At 43.3% G+C, this 14026-nt stretch overlaps 1 protein-coding gene across 1 annotated transcript in view; it reads right to left on the bottom strand.

The window, feature by feature from the left end:
- Positions 1 to 8912, bottom strand: part of ERICH6B (glutamate rich 6B) — a 74458-nt gene extending 65546 nt beyond the window's left edge. The window contains exons 1-2 of the mRNA XM_032150821.1: positions 8860 to 8912; positions 805 to 856 (exon numbers count right to left, since the gene is read on the bottom strand). The gene's annotated coding sequence lies outside the window, so the exon portion shown is untranslated. The remainder of the gene's footprint in view (positions 1 to 804; positions 857 to 8859) is intronic.
- Between the last annotated feature and the right edge of the window lie 5114 nt (positions 8913 to 14026).

Genomic DNA, 14026 nt, shown 5'->3' on the forward strand with positions numbered 1-14026 from the left:
TGGCCAGCCTGGTCTCGAGCTCCTGACCTCAGGTGATCCGTCCGCCTCAGCCTTCAAAAGTGCTGGTATTACAGGCGTGAGCCACTGCACCTCCCCTAAAAAGCATATGATTTTGAACATGTTCGCTGCTTCTGCCACATATCTCCAGGCAATTAATAGATTGACCTAGAAGATCCATAGGTTCCTTTCTCCCTGTGTGTCTGAGACTAACTATCCCTTATTCAAAATCCTTGCGGCCAGTTGTGCTGTGGAATTTAGATATATCAATTACATTGTAGATAAAAAAACAACCCCAGAGGGCTCTGGGGAAGCACACTGTGGTGAGTCTTAGTATTTCTGTAACAAACATGTAAACTTTTACAATAAGTGGGATAAAGAAAAGCTTTAATTCCACTTCCATTTAGGCTGGATTTTGTTCCCAGTGTAGTTCTGGAAGGTCAGGTTTTGTGGAAAAATGAGTGTCACAAACTTATCAGGAAGACTCAGTTCTCAGAACTTTTTGTATTTCAGAGCTTGCAGATAAGAGACTTTAACCCTGCAAGAACATTTCTTTGGAAGCCCTACTGGTGGTATCATCCAGAATTTATCGAATGCCCTGTTCGTAATGAGAAATGCAATGCATTTAAAATGCTGTTTCTGTAGCGAAATAAAATCCACTTCACGGAGATCTATTTTGACATGGCTGTTTCTAGGATCACAGAGTGGCTAACAGGGAGGACCATAAGAATTATTTGAAATCGTGACCGTGTAATCTTCAAGACATGGGACAATGGAGCCCAGTCAGGCTCCTGGCTGAGTACTTACAATGTTAGGGGGTAAACTGAGTCCAAGTCAAGCGAGTTTTCAACAATAACAGCTGAAAGAAAAACGTTTTCTGGTTAGTTATCCAGGAAGTTGGGCAGAGAAAAACATATTTCTTAATAATGCTGGAAAATAGATTTTTTTCAATACTAACATTGGATGAATTTAGTTTTGTGGTATGTTTCTTCCTTAAAGTTCCTTGGTCATTAGCTTTCATTGAATGTCCAACAGCAAATCAAACCAAAGCAACCCTTACTTACAGTGTGCCTCTTCTGCCAACCCCACCGCCACCCCTAAATGGCATCACCAATCTGTGCACCAAGGCTCCCTGGGCACTGCAGAGAACTCACAGGGACGCCACACTATAGTTTAAATTTTTGAGGGAAACAGTGATACTTGACATCTGTTGGACATCAACTAACTTTAGATTATGCTACATTCCTTTCAATTATGGCATATTTTGTAAAGCTGGGCATGTGGCAGTTGTTGAGATAAAAATCAAGCACCACCCCAAAATCAGTATGGAACAGGAAATGAGGGTGGCCACGTCCAGTTGATTCCAAGATTTGGGAAGTTGTGCAATGCCCAATGGGTACACACGATTCATTAGTAAGTCATTGTGGAGAAGGAAATCAAAATATTTTCCTCCAAAATGTTGAGAATTGTTAAGTTAAAGACACTGAAAATGCAGGGGAACACTCGGCCTCAGCCTCTGTTTGCTTGATGGTAGCACAAAAATCCTGCCTTATTGGAGATGGCATTTGCTTATTGGCCCAGAGAAGGCAGCAGCAGACACCAGAGGAATCTGGGAACAGATTCTACTCTCTTTTCACACACTTTCCTGCTTTTTAATAGACTGGAACTGCTCTTTTCTTTGTCTTGTCACTACGTGGTATTTATGGCTCTTTGTTAAAATACTGTTTAAGCAAGGTCCCTAAGCCACTGCCTTGAGAGAGAAATAGTTTTGAACTGAGTCCTCTCCTGTATGATAGGTACAGCAAGCATTCATACATTTTTGCATGTTTTTTGTTAATCTGACTTTTGTTTTCAGGAGAGTGTCTCTACTAAGGACCTAAAAAGGGAAAGAAAATAAATTATGCTTTCTCCCCTGCAGTGGCTATTTAAGGAAATAAAAGCATTATTTTTTCCTTCAATTTCTGTGTATTAAATTGTGACATAAATATGTGACACAAGGATGAGATATTCATTAAATTATTTGGATGTAACGATTCAATACATGAAACCTTTAGGGATTTCTTTTGGCCTGTGGGCACCGTGAAAAATCCACTGAGACATTGAGGGTGCCCTGAACGGAGAAAGTTTGGGAACCTCTGGTATAATTCCCTGAGTGCTCAGATGAAGAAGCTTGGAGTCACCTTTGATTCCTGTTTTTCATCCTCCCAAACCCACGAATCAATCCGTAAGTCCTCTTGCACCACCTCCCACAAAATGTCCTGAATCCATTCTTCCTTCTACCACCGCTGCCATCACCATCGTCAAATCCAGCGTTTTCTATGGCAGTCTTTCTGCTTTGGCTCTTGCTTTCCAATAATCCATTCTTCAGAGGTGGCTTTTAAAAACATAAAATAGACCACATTGCTCCACTGCTTCTATGTTGCTCCAAGCCATCCTTCGGTGGCTTCCACTTCCCTTTGAAAGCCCTCCTGGGCCGACCCAGGTTGGCCCCACATCCTCTCCTGCCCTTCTGGAACTCCTCCTTCCCTTGCTGCAACCTGTTCTCACCTCAGGATGCTTCCACTTGCCCTTCCCACTGGCTGAAAAGTTCTACATCCATTTGAAGATCTTCCAACTCCTGGCTCATTCTCAAGTTTCTGCTCCAGTGTCATCTCCCCAGCAAGGCTTTCTAACACTGCCACCCCCGACCCTCACCTCCAATCACTACATGTATTATCATGTTGTTTTATTTTCCTCATAATATTTGTTACTCCTGAACATACCGTGTTCTTTGGTTTGTAGATTTGAGAGTAGGAACTTTGCTTTCTTGTTCACCATTGTATTCCCACCAGCTAGAATAGTGCCTGGCATTTGATAGGAGCTCGACAAATAATTGACAAAATTAGTAACTGAGTGATTATCAAATATGGTTGTGTGTTTGGATTGTTCACTGATAGCTCCTAACTGAGAAGATCCAGAAGTGAATTGGGAGAAAGGGAGCCAGTGAGTTCATTTTGACTGACATTTTAATATAATCATACATCACTTAATGACGGAGATATGCTCTGAGAAACTGCATCATTAGGCAATTTTGCCATTGTGTTGAAACCACCTTTGCAAAAATTATAACAGTGAGAAAATCATGGGCGTGAAGGAGGTCTGATCTGGCCAAACCTCGTCTTGCCTTTGGCCTTCAAGATGCTCATAAAAATTCCTGGGCTTAGGCCAGCTAACTTTAGGAGACATTTAGTTTATAGTTGAAATGATAATAGCCCTTCCCCAAACTCAACCACCTTTGTAAAGCGAATGAGAGACTACCAGGCCAGGAGGAGAGAGGAGGCTGAATTCTGCTAAGGTGTAGACATAAACGATTGCCAGCCATTATTCTGGAGGTCACAAGATATGCAACTTCAATCACTCCTGCAGACAACACCACTATTGTAGAACCTAAGATTGGCCTTTTGAGATGTCTTTTTTAGGTTTTTTGCATGTCTGACACCTATGGCTCCACCTGGACCTGCCAACTACTCCTGTGGCCCACTCAAAAGAAGTAGCTCAGCAAGCAGGAGAACCATTTCTTAGACCACTGTGATTGCACCCCTAACCAATCAGCAGCAATAACCCCTTGCCTAGCCACCCCCAACCCTTTTCCCCAAACTATCTTTGAAAATCCCTAACTTCCAAATGCTCAGGGAGATTGATTTGAGTTATAACTCCATCTCCTGCAAGGCGTGGCCAGCCTCACGTCAATTAGACTCTTCCTTACTGCAGTGCCATGGTCTCTGTGAATTGATTTTGCTTGTGCAGCAGGCAGGAAGAACCTGTCAGGTGGTTACAGTGTGAACATCACAGCGTGTGCTCACACAAACCTACATGGTGCAGTCTATTGCTATATGATGTAGCCTACTGCTTCTGTGCTACAAGCTGGACAGCATGTTACTGTACTGAATGCTGTAGGCAATTGTAACGCAATGGTAAGAATTTGTGCATCTAAAAATATCTAAACATAGAAAAGGAAGAGTGAAAATATGGTATTATATGGGACTACTGTTGTATACATGGTCTGTCAAGTGAAATGTTATGTGGCAGGACTGTGTGTGTGTATGTGTGTGTGTGTGTGTATATATTTATATATAATATACATTTATATGCAAAGATATTTTACAGACTAGGTCTAATCAAGGACAGGGGTTTCCTATATGCTTGGGAAGAGACAACAAATAGTTACTTTATATGAACCCCATTTTTCTTAGCAATACTGATGTTTTACTGTAAGTAATCATATTGAGTTAGATAGTTAATGAAGCAATTTCATCATATCATTTGTTACTCTTCACAACAGGCAAGCATCCCCTACCCCTAACTTTTCTTTCCTTTTCTTTAACTAATTAAGAAACTGAGGTAATACTTATAAAGGAAATTTACTATAGCTATAGCATCCAACCGAATGCTAGAATCTCATTGTCCAGCCCAATCAAGCCAATGTATTTTCCTTAACAATAAATCCAGGAAGAGTGCACAGTAAAGCGGCAGCAGGAACAGGTGTCAAATTATTTGACATCTCTGGCAAACAGCAGTGGGGATTAAACAGAGCTTTCTTTAATAAGATTAATTCTCAAATACTAAGAGTGGTTTGGCATATCCCCAAAGATACAAGGCATTTGTATCTATATAAGATTAAAGAAGCTTTCACACAAAGCAATTTTGTTTTTCAACATCAAAGAGATGCTTCAGTGGCATTGCAAGAGGGAGGCACGCTGCAACTAATGCAAAGAGTGCAAAACCTTATAGAAGAGACAGTTTCCTCAGTCAGGAATTGCATCTAGAGCTTTCACTACCCAGGATATACAGGGCATTGTTCTTAGAGTCATAGGATTAGGGAAAAGGGGAGGCCAGGGGTTAGGAATCAGCTTGAAAAACACCCCATACAGGTGGGGTGACCCCAGACACAAGTGGCTCCCCAGTGATGACCTTGGCTTTCCAAGGATGGGAGCTCAGTGCCTCCTGAGACCGACTGTTGGACAGATCTAATAAATAATAAATAATGACCATGACACTGTAATAATAAGGATAACAAAAATCGCAACCACCATTTCCATGTGCCAGGCACTATACTTAGCATGAATCAAATGGCACACACTTCTGCTGCTAAATCTTCTTCCCTTGGGTTTACAGCCAGCCTTCTGAGGTCTGCTGCCTGAAGCTACATAGTCCAGACTTCACAGTGAGCTGCAAATATTTGAAGGTAGCTTTTATGTTCTTTATCTGTTTTTTCTTCTGTGCTAAACTTCTACTTATTTTTTGAACCAGATACAGGTGTTTACATGGATTGATGTTACATTTCATCTTGCAGGTTTTGCCTCACCCCTCTAGGCTGCCCAAATATTGGTGAGTCCTGATACTATCATTTAGTGTATTCACCAGACCTCATCCAATGTGCTTCTGAAAATGATAAGCTTCCAAGTCTCCCTCCTCCTTTTTCTCTTTCTTCTTTCCCTCTTTCCTTCCACAAACATTTATTGAGAACTTTTTATTGTCCCAGACACTGTGTCAGTCACTGGGGCCACAAGGTTGCATAAGGCACACCTATAGATAGTCTTCAAGAAAGCTTCTTGCTTAAGCAGAAAGACAGGAAAATAAAATACAACATAGTATGATTATGTAATGAATGAGAAAAGAGGAGAGTTTTAACAGGAGTTGGAAGAGAAATCATCTGTAAGGGGAGATGATGGGGAGCTAGCAGATGCCAGCACTACCTCTGGCCCCTGGGGTATGGGGCCCATGAGAGAACTGGGCAGTCCCCACTTAATTAAAAGCTAGCCAGAGGATGTTCCAGGGGAGCTTATTTATGGAAGGAGCCTATGCTGTTAATGCCCCGTGTGACAGCCTTTTCTCCTCCCTCCTACCTGCCTGGCCAGCAGGGCTCTTCTTCCCGCTGCTGACCTCCCTAAAGAATCAAGGGCAGCTGCCTTGGCTAGAGGGTCTGTGTTTTCACATGGCAGACTACAGAAGCAGCAAACATTCTAGATTTCAACGGGGGATCAGGGAGGAATAGAATCAGAGGAAGGGCATCTTTTATGACCTGAAATTGCCCCACTTAGTCATTGGGAAGGCTGGTAAGACCAGGAGCAAAGGGACTTTCAGGTTTTGACTGCTCGTGGATTTCTTCCAAGCATAATTACCCAGGTCACGTAGAGGCCATCCTCAATGTGAAGACTGGACTCTTCAGACATCCAGGCAAAAGAGCTCATCTGCACATACCACAAGGTGTCAGGAGTTTGCAAGTTTCCAGGAGTTAGGAATTTTGCAGGACAGAGAATGGTTGACCTTGGTAGACATGTTATCCTATGTTGGACCTATGTCCTTGTTCAAAGAGGGGTACCCTTGTGGCAGTGAGCCCTTCCTAATGAAAAAAATATCCACAGCCACAAGGCTACAGAGTTCTGGGAATTGGTGGGTTGTGGACCAGCTTCCTAATAGTACCTGGGAACTGTACCTGAATCTCTCCTCGGTGCCTCCAAAAATCTCTGAGACCTTGTAGAAAAGCTGGTTGTGCAGACTGGTTTGATTAGGGCTGCAAGCTCCAGCTTTTGTCAGGGGTTCCGAAAATTAGGCCTGGGTGAGGAATATTGACAGTGTTTATTTTGTTAATTGTGTCCATGAACATGATCAGGTGTAGCCCCCAGGGCACTCAGCCCATGGTCACGGCTAAGTGCAGAATATAGTCACGCTCACACACATATAGTCATGCTCCAAAAGCACTACTTGAAGCGGTGAACTAACATAAAGCTGAAGTTTATCATGACCACCAGTCAAAACTGGACTGGGGATCATCTATGGATATGGAGCTGAGAGGCAGGCTTGGGACTTGGGGTGTGCTGCCTAAGCAACCCCTTTCTCCTAGAAAGCATCAGTCCGAGAGGGCAAAGATGCCTGGTTCCACATTTGGAGTTTGGAGGGATTAAATATGAAACACAGAATAAGCTCTGTTATTAAACTCACACTTGCTATTTTTAGTGGGATAGGAAGAAGACAGGCAAATGTTTCTATACAAAGATTTTTTGAGTTACACAACACAGAAGTGAAGAGGCCGGTAAACCACTAAGGTCTAGGAGACCAGTCGATGCTGGGCTGGGGAACTCACGGATACAGATTCTTGGCTGAGGTCTGGAAGGGCTGAGGAATTTGCTGCCGGGGTCTGTCTTAGCAGGATACATCAGCCCCATCTCCAACAGGAGAAATGGGAGGACAGGGCTTCACCCTGTCTCCTGGTGCAAGAGAAGCCTTGAGCTTTGGTAGACAGTTGTATGTGTCCCTTCCAACCAGAGACCTCAGTATATTAACGGGCCCTCTTTTTTCTCTGCAGGATCCAGTACATATTTCTGACGGCTCCTCCAGAGTGGGATTTTATTTGGAGTCCCACCCTTTCTTTTGAATTTCCATATCACTTTATAGCAAGTTTATTCACTCATTAAAACCCAACCCAAAGTCACCTCATCTGGGAAGACACACAGGCTCTTCCAGAAAGAGTCTCTTTTCCCGACTGCTCTCTCGCTGCCTTTCTCCTATTGCACTTCTCCTTGGTTTGTGTGTCTGCCTCACCCATGAGACTGTAGCCTGGCACCATGTCAGGCACATAGCAGGATTTCAACAGAAGGATGTGGATTGAATGGATGATCCAACGGAAGGAGGGGCACACAGGAGGCTGACCACAAATGAAATTTCTGGTTTGGACTTTTCAGCCCCCATCACTTCACTTTCCCTCCTGCTATGGGGGAAACTCAAGAGATGAGTTATGGGTGGGCTAAGACAGCAAGCTGGGAGTTGGTGAAGAAGATGGAGTGGGCGACCCTTGGCTGTCACTGGGCTTCTGCCAGCCGATGCTTGGAAACCCTAGATGGATCAAGGTGAGAAGCCTCATTTCTGTAAAGGACTCCAAGGATTCCATGGCGCTCTGCAAATGTAATACGTTCTCGTTGCTGTTATCGTCTATCATAGCTGTTTATAACCTTGTTCATTAACTTGCATGATTCTTGGCTGAAGTTTGCTGCTTTCCCCCATGAGGGGAACAACTGATGACCTAATTCCGTGAATTCCATGGTGCCAGGCCTGGGCTGGCCTGGATCCACATTAAAACATGCCAGGGGGCAAACATGAAGTCAAAATGTTCTGGCAACCCCCTTAGACCAATCAGTGCAGTTTTTAGCACTACAGGCACCCAGTGCACTCATTACAACATAATTTCCTAGGGTCTTTTTTATAAATAGAATTTCAAATATATTCAGGTTTGAACTTTCAAGGAGGGTGACTTTGAGCCGTCACTTGGCACAGAACACTTGTAAAAACACTGACCTTGGTCACTGCTCACCATTTCCCTGGAAGGCCAGTTAGGACTGCTGTTTACCCCCCACATTAGAGAGGCAGGGGAAGGAAACGGGAAGCTGAGTGACTTGCCTTTGGGCCACAGGAGCTGCTTCGTGGGCATGGCTGGAGTTTTTGATCTGGGGAATTTGTTCTTGGTTGGGGGACTGGTCTATATGCAGGCTGTCAAGGAAGAAGTCATACTATCCACACTCACACTTTCCCCCAGAGCTAGGGGCTCTCTGGAGAGAAAGTGACCCCTTATCCTTTATTTGTAGAAATATCATGACCCAACAACGGCCTTCACAGTGGGAAGAAGCTGGGTCGAAGCAGAAGTCAGAAAGGCTAAGGGAATGGAGAGGCCGAGAAAGGGCGAGAGAAACAAAGAAGTCTATGTACTTGGCGCTTCTTTGTTGCCCAGACCCTCCACTCTGCTCCCTGCTTTCTCCCTCGGAGAAGGAGGGGGAAGAGGAGGGGGAGAAAGAGGAGGAGGAGCGCATTGCTAACGTGCGCAGCCCTTACCCAAGCCAGGCGCCCGCGCGCATCCACCTCAATCTCAGGCCCCGGCGTTTGTGGCAGTTCTCGGTTACCATGGGAACCGCACTCCGCAGCCTCCCCGGGCCCCATCTAATCTGCGTGTGTGCGTGGCGGAGAATTCTAAGCCTCTGCACCTGCCCTCGCCTTCCCTTTCCCAGCCTGTCTCCTGGCGGGGAACTGTTTGGACCAAGCGTCAGCGGCGGCCAGAAAGTTTTCCTGCTGTCTGCGTGAAGGTCGCCTGTGTCAGGGGGAAGTTGCAGCCATGGGGATTGTGTTTCCCTGAATGGAGACAGTACCCATCAGACCTCCAGGCTGGGACTTTCTAGAATCCTGGGGTCCAGCGCTAAGCTTGTGGTGGGTGCGTAGATGAAGAGATGGGACAGGTGGCTCTCTGGAGCTGGTCCCCAGGACAAGGCCCTCAGCAGCCTGGATGACAGCCCCTCTGCCCTCGAGTCCTTTCCAGGGGGAAACAAACTGCCCTGAAGGGGATAGAGAGACCCACAAGGGGTTGATCTGGGGCCAAGGGTTGGAGAAAGCTAAGTTCCCATGCCCTGGCCACTGTGAGTGGACTTGCAGGAGTGGCAGAATGGTCAGGTGGGGTGGGAGGCTGGGTTGCAAACCACGTCTATGTAGGCATTCCTGGTCAGTTGTCACAGAGGTTTCAGAAGGACCTCAATCTTTGAAGTGCCTGCAATTTGCCCTTCCTTTTCTTTTTCTTCTCATTATACTTTAAGTTCTGGGATATATGTGCAGAACGTGCAGGTTTGTTAGATAGGTACACACGTGCCATGGTGGTTTGCTGTACCCATCAGCTCGTCATCTACATTAGGTATTTCTCCTAATGTAATCTCTCCCCTTGACCCCCCCACCCCACGATAGGCCCCACCCCCACCCCCTCTTGCCCCCCCGGGGAGTGGGGGGGCAAGGATAGGCCCCACTCCCCTTGCCCCCCCGACCGCCCGATAGTGGGTGATGTTCCCCTCCCTGTGCCCATATGATCTCATTGTTCAACTCCCACTTATGAGTGAGAACATATGGTGTTTGGTTCTCTGTTCCTGTGTTAGTTTGCTGAGAATGATGGTTTCCAGCTTCATCCATGTCCCTGCAAATGACATGAACTCATTCATTTTTATGGCCACATAGTATTCCGTGGTGTATATGTGCCACATTTTCTTTATCCAGTCTATCACTGATGGGCATTTGGGTTGGTTCCAAGTCTTTGCTATTGTGAATAGTGCTGCAATAAACATACGTGTGCATGCATCTTTATAGCAGCATGATTTATAATTCTTTGAGTATATGCCCAGTAATGGGATTGCTGGGTCAAATGGTATTTCTGGTTCTAGATCCTTGAGGAATTGCCACGCTGTCTTCCACAATGGTTGAACTAATTTACACTCCCACTGACAGTGTAGAAGTGTTCCTATTGCTCCACATCCTCTCCAACATCCATTGATTCCTGACTTTTTAATGATTGCCATTCTAACTGGCATGAGATGGTATCTCATTGTGGTTTTGATTTGCATTTCTCTAAAGAGCAGTGATGATGAGCTTTTTTTCATATGTTTGTTGGCAGCATAAATGTCTTCTTTTGTAAAGTATCTGTTCATATCCTTCACCCACTTTTTGATGGGGTTGTGTATTTATTTCTTGTAAATTTGTTTAAGTTTCTTGTAGATTCTGGATATTAGCCCTTTGTCAGATTGGTAGATTGCAAAAATTTTCTGCCATTCTGTAGGTTGCCTGTTCAATCTGATGATAGTTTCTTTTGCTGTGCAGAAGCTCTTTAGTTTAATTAGATCCCGTTTGTCAATTTTCACTTTTGTTGCCATTGCTTTTTGTGTTGTAGTCATGAAGTCTTTGCCTATGCCTATGTCCTGAATGGTATTGCCTAGGTTTTCTTCTAGGGTTTTTATGGTTTTAGGTCTTACTTTAAATCTTTAATCCATTTTGAGTCAATTTTGTATAAGGTGTAAGGAAGGGGTCCAGTTTCAGTTTTCTGCATATGGCTAGCCAGTTTTCCCAAAACCATTTATTGAATAGGGAATCCTTTCCCCATTGCTTGTTTTTGTCAGGTTTGTCAGAGATCAGATGGTTGTAGATATGTGGTGTTATTACTTTTTTTTTTGAGATGGAGTCTCGCTCTGTCACCCAGGCTGGAGTGCAGTGGCACAATCTTGGCTCACTGCAAGCTCCGCCTCCCAGGTTCACGCCATTCTCCTGCCTCAGCCTCCCAAGTAGCTGGGACTACAGGCACCCGCCACCATGCCTGGCTAATTTTTTGTATTTTTAGTAGAGACAGGGTTTCACCATTTTAGCTAGGATGGTTTCAATCTCCTGACCTCCTGATCTGCCCGCCTTGGCCTCCCAAAGTGCTGGGATTACAGGCGTGAGCCACTGCGCCCGGTGATATGTGGTGTTATTTCTGAGGCCTCTGTTCTGTTACATTAGTCTATATCTCTGTTTTGCTACCAGTGCCATACTTTTTCGTTAGTGTAGCCTTGTAGTATAGTTTGAAGTCAGGTAGCATGATGCCTCCAGCTTTGTTCTTTTTGCTTAGGATTGTCTTGGCTATACGGGCTCTTTTTTGGTTTCATATGAAATTTAAAGTAGCTTTTTTCTAATTCTGTGAAGAAAATCAATGGTAGCTTGATGGGAATAGCATTGAATCTATAATGGCCATTTTCATGATATTGATTCTTCCTATCCATGAGCATGGAATGTTTTTCCATTTGTTTGTGTCCTCTCTTATTTCCTTGAGCAGTGGTTTGTAGTTCTCCATGAAGAGGTCCTTCACATCCCTTGTAAGTTGTATTCTAGGTATTTTATTCTCTCTGTAGCAATTGTGAGTGAGAGTTCTCTCATGGTTTGGCTCTCTGTTTGTCTATTATTGGTGTATAGGGATGTTTGTGATTTTTGCAAGTTGATTTTGTATCCTAAGACTTTGCTGAAGTTGCCTATGAGATTAAGGAGTTTTTGGTCTGAGGCAATGGGATTTTCTAGATCTACAATCGTGTCGTCTGCAAACAGAGACAATTTGACTTCCTCTCTTCCTATTTGAATACCCTTTATTTCGTTCTCTTGCCTGATTTCCCTGGCCAGAACTTCCAATACTATATTGAATAGAAGAGGTGAGAGAGGGCATACTTGTCTTGTGCTGGTTTTGAAAGGGAATGCTTCCAGCTTTTGCCCATTCAGTATGATATTGGCTGTGGATTTGTCATAAATAGCTCTTATTATTTTTAGATACATTCCATCAATACCTAGTTTATTGTTTTTAGCATGAAGGGTGTTGAATTTTATCGAAGGCCTTTTCTGCATCTATTGAGATAATCATTTGTTTTTTTCCATTGGTTCTGTTTATGTGATGGATTACATTTATTGACTTGTGTAGGTTGAACCAGCCTTGCATCCCAGGGATGAAGCTGACTTGATTGTGGTGGATAAGCTTTTTAATGTGCTGCTGGATTTGGTTTGCCAGTATTTTATTGAGGATTTTCACATTGATGTTCATCAGGGATATTGGGCTGAAATTGTCTTTTTTTGTTGTATCTCTGGCAGGTTTTGGTATCAGGATGATGCTGGCCTCATAAAATGAGTTAGGGAGGAGACTCTTTTTTTCTATTGTTTGGAATAGTTTCAGAAGGAATGGTACCAGCTCCTCTTTGTACCTTTGGCAGAATTTGGCTGTGAATCCATGTGGTCCTGGGCTTTTTTTGTTGGTAGGCTATTAATTATTGCCTCAATTTCAGAACTTGTTGTTGGTCTATTCAGGCATTTGACTTCTTTCTGATTTAGTCTTGGGAGGGTGTATGTGTCCAGGAATTTATCCATTTCGTCTAGATTTTCTAGTTTATTTGTGTAGAGATGTTTATAGTATTCTCTGATGGTAGTTTGTATTTCTGTGGGATCAGTGGTGATCTCCCGTTTATTGTGTCTGTTCAATTCTTCTCTCTTTTCTTCTTTATTAGTCTGGCTAGTGGTCTATCTATTTTGTTAATCTTTTCAAAAAATCAGCTCCTGGATTCATTGATTTTTTTGAAGGGTTTTTTGTATCTCTATCTCCTTCAGTTGTGCTATGATCTTAGTTATTTCTTGTCTTCTGCTAGCTTTTGTATTCTTTTGCTCTTGCTTCTCTAATTCTTTTAATTTTGATTTTAGGGTGTCGATTTTAGATCTTTCCTGCTTTCTCCTGTGGGAATTTAGTGCTATAAATTTCTCTCAAAACACTGCTTTAGCTATGTCCCAGAGATTTTGGAATGTTGTGTCTTTGTTCTCATTGGTTTCAAAGAACTTATTTATTTTTGCCCTTATTTTGTCATTTATCCAGTAGTTATTCAGGAGCAGGTTGTTCACTTTCCATGTAGTTGTGCGGTTTTGAGTGAGTTTCTTCATCCTCAGTTCTAGTTTGATTGCACTGTGGTCTGAGAGACTGTTATGATTTCCGTTCTTTTGCATTTGCTGTGGAGTGTTTTGCTTCCAATTATGTGGTTGATTTTAGAGTAAATGCTATGTGGTGCCGAAAGGAATGCATATTCTGTTTATTTGGGGTGGAGAGTTCTGTAGATGTCTATTAGGTCTGCTTGGTCCAGACCTGAGTTTAAGTCCTAAATGTCCTTGTTAATTTTCTGTCTGGTTGATCTAATATTGACAGTTGTGTGTTAATGTCTCCCACTATTATTGTGTGGGAGTCTAAGTCTCTTTGTAGGTCTCTACGAACTTGCTTTATGAATCTGGGTGCTCCTGTATTTGGTGCATATATATTTAAGATAGTTAGCTCTTCTTGTTGCATTGATCCCTTTACCATTATGTAATGCCCTTCTTTGTCTTTTTTGATCTTTGTTAGTTTAAAATCTGTTTTATCACAGACTAGGATTGCAACACTTGCTTTTTTTTTTGCTGTCCATTTGCTTGGTAAATCTTCCTCCATCCCTTTATTTTGAGCCTATGTGTGTTCTTTGAATGTGAGATGGGTCTCCTGAATACAGCACACCAATGGGTCTTGACTCTTCATCCGATTTGCCAGTTTGGGCCTTTAAACTGGAGCATTTAGCCCATTTACATTTAAGGTTAATATTGTTATGTGTGAATCTGATCCTGTCATTGTGATGCTAGCTGGTTATTTTGCCCATTTTTTGATGTATTTTCTTCA

The sequence above is a fragment of the Hylobates moloch genome, unplaced genomic scaffold (assembly GCF_009828535.3).
Source record: "Hylobates moloch isolate HMO894 unplaced genomic scaffold, HMol_V3 SCAFFOLD_4, whole genome shotgun sequence".
NCBI classification, from domain to species: domain Eukaryota; kingdom Metazoa; phylum Chordata; class Mammalia; order Primates; family Hylobatidae; genus Hylobates; species Hylobates moloch.